Below are 6557 nucleotides of genomic sequence, written 5' to 3'. Positions count from 1 at the left end.
AAACTTTAAGTCATAATTGGAATTGTGTATAAAAACAGGTACGAAATATTGTTGTCTAACGTTTAAACTGAATGATTAGTGAGCTACTCCTCTAAAGTTACTCCCCCCGATTGTACGTTCATACCGCGACTTATCTTGATTGACCAACTTACTTCTACTCCAAGTATCCACCCCCACAGCAAAATTATATTTCCCAACTCAGCACCGGGTGCGACTTTTACCTGCCACTATGTCATATGGACATAGGAGCATATGATAGTTTGTATAACGAAGGTACGAACTTGCACCGTTCACTTTTTCGCTTAGACTGGCCAATGCTAAGTGCATGCAGTCTTCACCGTTACTCAACATCTCCACGACCTCCATAACTTGCATGATCTTATTGGAATCTCGGTGCGAGGGAGCGTAAGAGACCCCTATGACTTCATGCATTTTAACATTATTTGATTTTGACTGATCGCACACGTCCTTCAGCTTAACCTCTCAGTCCAACTTGATCGGATTGCTCTACAGGAATGTATTTTGAAATTTTTTAATGTATAAAATTGCTATATCCCAATGTAATGTCTCTGCAGCCTGGTATCCATGACGTTCACAGTGCTTCATTTGATGCTTTAAACTTAATTCAGAGAGAAATCTTGAGAGGCATGCTGGACAGTTAAAACACTCCCCCCCTCGCCCCTTTGTACCCTCTCCAGAAACCCTACTAATATCCATAATTGGATTGAAATGACCACGTGTAGCAGTCTCTGTGTGCGGTTGGCTGAGACGCCACGAACTGTGTATGATTTATGAAAGTGAATGAGCTAGGCCTGAACCTAATATAACCGTTTCATCTGTAAGCTGAACCCCTTAATTTTAAGTTAATAAATCCAGAATCGAGACTCCAATATTAAAATGTGCATTAGCCCTCTCAAAAATATCTATTCCTTTTAGTGTCACGGGATATTGATCATTTAAACAATTAAAATCTACTTGGGGGAACTTTGAACCCTCCCTACCATTAACTGCCATTTTGTCAAACTATTTCATAGTTGAAGCTATTTTAAGTGGGCTATGCTGCAATTAAAAATGTATAATTGAAAAACTGTATCCTCTTATGAAAACAGATTCGTTGGATCCCCCTACGTACAAATCACAATGAGTGATATTTTAAAACGCTCTACTCCTTCCCAGCCCACCAACCTAGTAAAAACACAAAATGTTTAAAACAAACCAAGTTAAAATTTAAAAAGTATATAAATAAAAACACAGATACACTATCCCCCTTGTGTTAAATTTACCACTTACTTTTTATACTCTTTGCCTCATGTATAAAAAAAAAACCCAAAATTGATAAATGCGGGTGTATTTCCAAAAAAGCTGTGTGAAAGTATTTCGAATAAAACTCAACCGTATTTTCATTTAAAAAAAATTTTTTTAGTGCTATTGATGCTTTTAAACTGACCCCCAGTCCCCACACCCCACGTTTTTGTTCAAGAAGGGATCGAATGTTATCCGTATAAGAGTGTGAAATGGTCAATTGGTCTTTTATTATATCACCCAACCCGAGAGAGTTTAAGGTGTCACCAACTGATGTGCTGTGTACTACGTTATGATACAAGGCAGAGATGGAGAGAAAAAAATATAGACCAGGAGGTGCTGATTCTTTCGAATTATTACTTCTATCCATAACATGAACTGGAATGGTGGTGGATGACAGACACCTGTCGATAACACCACTCCCGGTCTGTTCAATCAGATTGAGAGGGTGTGGCTCCATGTCTTCTAGTTCATATTCCAAGGTATTTTTTGACAATTGGTCCAGCCAGCCTGTGTTGTCCTCTGATAGAATTTCGTTATGAGGACCCTGTTCAAATTTACTTGTAGCATCATCTAAATATTCACACATGAAACTATCTGTCCACCCCGGATCCTCAAGCATGTCAATATCGCAGCTTAAGTCCTCCAGGCTGGCCATTTCCCCAAAAACATCGTTAAGGAACCCTCTTTGTCACTCCAAATTCTCTAGAACCAGTGTAGCTTCATCCTTGAACTCTGCTGGTGGTGACAGCATTGGTTCTGTAAATTCACTTGCTTCATCACTCAATGTTGTCTCTGGTGGTGATATATTTTTAATCTGTAGGAAAAAAAAGTTTTATTTTTTATGTAAAATAATCATTTTTTTATAGTTAATAAACTTTGTCAATTTTTCATAGTCATTGTCCCACTAACACCACCACCACCTGAACAATTAAAAGAAGAAGAAAAAAAAGTTACATTGCCTTATGTCTTTCATAACTTCAACTAAACATGTTAAAAAATATATTTTTTTTTTAGTCGGTAAAATGTGGTCTTATCCCTAGAAGGGTAATTTAGAACAATAGAATGATAAAAAAAAACTAATGTTTTTATTCCAAAATTTTTTTTAAATAAAAAAACAAAAAATAAATCAAAGTTAAGTTATTGACCCTCATCAAGATAACTCTCATTGAAATTTGACCAGTGTTCGACTGATGTGTTATGCTGTATGAACACTTCCTCCTCAGCTTCAGTTAATAGACACGAATCCCATATGTCGGCGGTTGATGGTGCTACCTTCTCAATAATCCGTATTTTCCTATGTCTTTTGCCAACGGATTTGTTTGAAGTTGACCTGGGCTAAATAAATGATTGTAAGAGAGAAGAACTTTTTTCTCCATCCATATCAACAATTGAAGTGAAATTAAAAGTTAGTCTCGTCCTTTTTTAGAGCCCCCCCCCCCCGGGGAGGCCCCTTGGGAACCGGGGGCTTCCGTCGCGGGAGGGGGATCGATACCCGTTCCGAGTTGGGGGTATCGGACTTCTCAACACTGTTCAAATAGAACAGCCTCAAATTCTTTCTCGAAAACACCTAAGTGTTTCAATGAAATGACCAAAAACGGGTTCGCCCAAATAATGTTTCTTGACTTTGCTGTGAAAACTTATTTAGAAATTATTAAAAAAACCTATTGACCTGTGTCAATTGCTTATCAAAGATAGAAATCTTGCTATGTAAAGTCAACTTTGCAAGAGACCAACTTAGAATTCACATCGGATTAAAGACTGATGGGCGTTCTTATAAGTAGTGGATGCATGCACATGGCTTAGCGGAAAAATATCAGTTTAAAAGTGCTTGTCAACTGTGAAATAGCAAATCGTTTTTTTTTTCAAATAGTTAGTTTTTGCTTAAAAGGAATATTGGAATTATTTCATTAGAATGCTTCTTGGTTAGAAATTAAGAGGTAAGGTTTTTTTTTGTTATATAAATTCGTGATAAGAATTACTTTATATACCGCTAATTTTTTTAATGAAAGAAAACGAAATAGTTTTTAGAAACAAATTTTAAGTTTTACTCATCAAAAGCTATGCGCCTGAGAAAATTTATCTTATTTTTGAAAATAGAGATAGAAAAAAAAATTATGTATATACTTACAAATTCTGACTGGGATTTTATATCTGAACTTCCTGGAAAAACTTGAAGGGGCTCAAGCTCACAATATTCAGTAGGCTGGGCTGAGGCATTATATGAAGCAGTCCATTCTCTTTTCAAGTTCCTTCCAGCTGGCATGGAGCTAACACTGGGGTCAGAGGACCCTGTCATTAAAAGATTCGCGGCCATTGGGTGGTCCAGGTCATGGGTAGTTCTAGCAGCGAATTTGATAATTGATGGTCTTGCAGCTTGCATTAATATACCTTCGCTATATCTTGCTTTCTTTTCAGAATGGGGTGAACTGCACGTATACGCTACCTTGAAAAAAAAAAGGGTAAAATTAAACATGAAAAAAAATTCATTTTGGGTTAGGAAAATAATTAATTTTATTTGTTGCATCTAAATTATTTTAAAACATTTTTTTTTTCAATAAAATAAATATTTATATTTTCCGTTATTATCAAAATAAAATACTCATTGTTACAAATTTAGATTTTTTAGAATGTTTTTCAGCTCTTAAACTAAGGTAAGCAGCATAGATTCTAAATTGTTTTGCTTCTTCTTCTAGACACTAAAAGGATCATTATGCCAGCCCTACCCCCTATCTATGTGCACCATCCTTTCTGTCTGGGTATCTTTTAAAAAAAAACTTAAACCAAACCTTCTTTGAATTAAAAACAAAAAATACCAATTAGAATTTTTATCCACGCGCTTATCGAAGACAAAAGACGTCGTAATAGATTCTAAATTGTTTTGGTTCTTCTTATTCTAAAGACTAAAAGCATCATTAGGCTACTATGATCTAAAAATATCACTGAAATATACCTGATCACTGAAATACATTTTCCAGCAGTACATGGTAGCGAACTATAATTAAGGAACAAACCGAAACTCTAAAATGGAAGCTTTTGTAACAATTAATACATTAAAGGAATTAACATTTTATTCTAACCCCAAATTACCGATCGAGAGCTACGCAATTTTTAAAAAAAATACATAAAATGTTTAACTTATATTTAAAAAAAAAAAACCTTAAATTAATACTGGCCTGTAATTTTTTAAAAAAAAACCCCTAAAAAAAAAAAAGCCGCTTATCTTTATAAAAAGGAAGATTTTGTAAAAATTAAAACATTAAAAGAATAATAAATTTATTATAATACTAAATTACCGATCGAAAGCTAAGCCCTTTTTTCAAAAACATCTCTAAAAAGGCCCACTGATCCTTATAAAAATCGCACCGTAAATTTTAGCCTATAAGAGAACTATTTAGAGGTTTCAGCTCCTAAAAACAATAGGCTTCTAAGTACATAAGTACCCTTAGTTCTAGTGTAAGGAACGAATTTCTTCCTTAACTTAATGACAAGACAATTTCTTTTTATTGTAATAATGAGAGAATTTTTACTCACCAGAAATTGCTTAGAATTATCCATTTTCTATGTAAATGCTTACAAAAAATGTCAGTTGTGTTATGTTCAATAAACTATTCAAAAGTGTTGAAGAATCTAATTTGAAACTTGAATATATACAAAAAATATCTGACAACTAAAAAAACGCACAGGTTTTTCCGACATGGATTTAACCGAAAAAAAAGCTTATATATCATGAAATAGAAATTCAGTTAATTGTGTCAGAAAAAACTTGAACCAAAACAGATTATACCCAACCTGTTTGGTACAGGGAGCGTACGCAAAGTATATAGCTTCAAGCAAAGTCAATATGATATTTCAAAGTCCTATAGCTTCTATAGAAATGGTACCTCTTTGCAAATGACCCTGGTAACCCAATGCATTGAAAACCTACACACATATCCATGCCTCAGGCTTGTGAAAGTGCATGTAAGTTTTCAATCTATTATGGCCTTACTACTCACCTTATTTTACGCTTCCTACTCCCGGGATATTAGTTTCTGAGACTTCTAAGAAGTCCAGTTCAAAACATCGGAATTCGTCAAATAAAATTCCATAGCATAGTTTTTTTTAACGTTGTAGCAATCCAAGTTGCAATTTTTTCATTATTTGAATCATAAACTCTCTGCCCGATATTGGTATACTTATTATGATTGGAAAATAAATGAGCCTGAACAGCAAGAGGTCCGGGGACCCCTAAGCCATGGACAGAGGCCTTGTGTCCATCTTGACCACAACTTGGTTTTCTGAAATTCATGATGCTCTTCTATCAATGAGAGTCGATATCGTGCACAAGCGATGTCAAGCCTATTACCTCTGACTCATTACATACTCATTATTAACAGATTTATCATGGTTCAAAACAAAGGCACCGGTACAAAATTTCCCCGGGGATGGGGGGTGGGCAAGGCCAAAATATCAGTGGTGGTTCGGTGACAGGGAATATATTTCAAGATTTTTCTAACGTTGGAATAAATTTGTTTTCAAATACTTTTAGGAAAAAACTCATAAATAAAAAGAGCAATTAAATTGCATGCAAAATGAAACAAAGTACAATAAATTTTAAACGGCAAGGATTCCTGACAAAGGGACCAATCAGTAATATATTTAATTGTTATGCATTTAATCTTAAAAGAAAATCAAACTCAAATCAAAATTTCAGAAAGATTGCTTCCAAAGATTATAACAGATGTAGACTTGTCTTTATGCAATTTCCTACACATTAGAATAGTTTACCGAAGAATGCTAAAAAAAATTTGATTTTATAACAGTCAAGTGAGATGTACCTGTTTCACAACTGGACAATTCTCCCCCTCGAACTTAAATCTCTTTTACATTCAGACGTTAAAAAAAATACAATAGCGAAAGAAAAACAAAATATTTCATATTTCAATGATCTCTGTTTGGATTTTGATGAGCAATCAAACGGTTCGTGGTAATGATCTATAAGTACCGAGCGACCCGGCTCAATAGTAACCGAAACTCTAAAAATCTGAATTTTGATACTAATTGATGTGTAAAAGGAATTGGTTTATCATGCTGATTCCAAATATATAATTTTTATTAAAGTTAGTTTTACCGATCAAAAGCTACGAGCCTTAGAAAATTAGCCTCATTTTCTAAAAAAGGGGAAAGACCCCTTGAAGTCATTTAATTTTAATTAAAATCCCACCATCAGATCTAGCGTAATAAAGAGCCCTTCATTACGCCTGTAGAAAGAT

The sequence above is a fragment of the Artemia sp. Qi Xiang Cuo genome, chromosome 2 (assembly GCF_049724085.1).
Source record: "Artemia sp. Qi Xiang Cuo chromosome 2, ASM4972408v1, whole genome shotgun sequence".
Taxonomy (NCBI): domain Eukaryota; kingdom Metazoa; phylum Arthropoda; class Branchiopoda; order Anostraca; family Artemiidae; genus Artemia; species Artemia sp. Qi Xiang Cuo.
The sequence above is the reverse complement of the archived record's forward strand: the minus strand, read 5'-3'. Positions refer to the sequence as shown.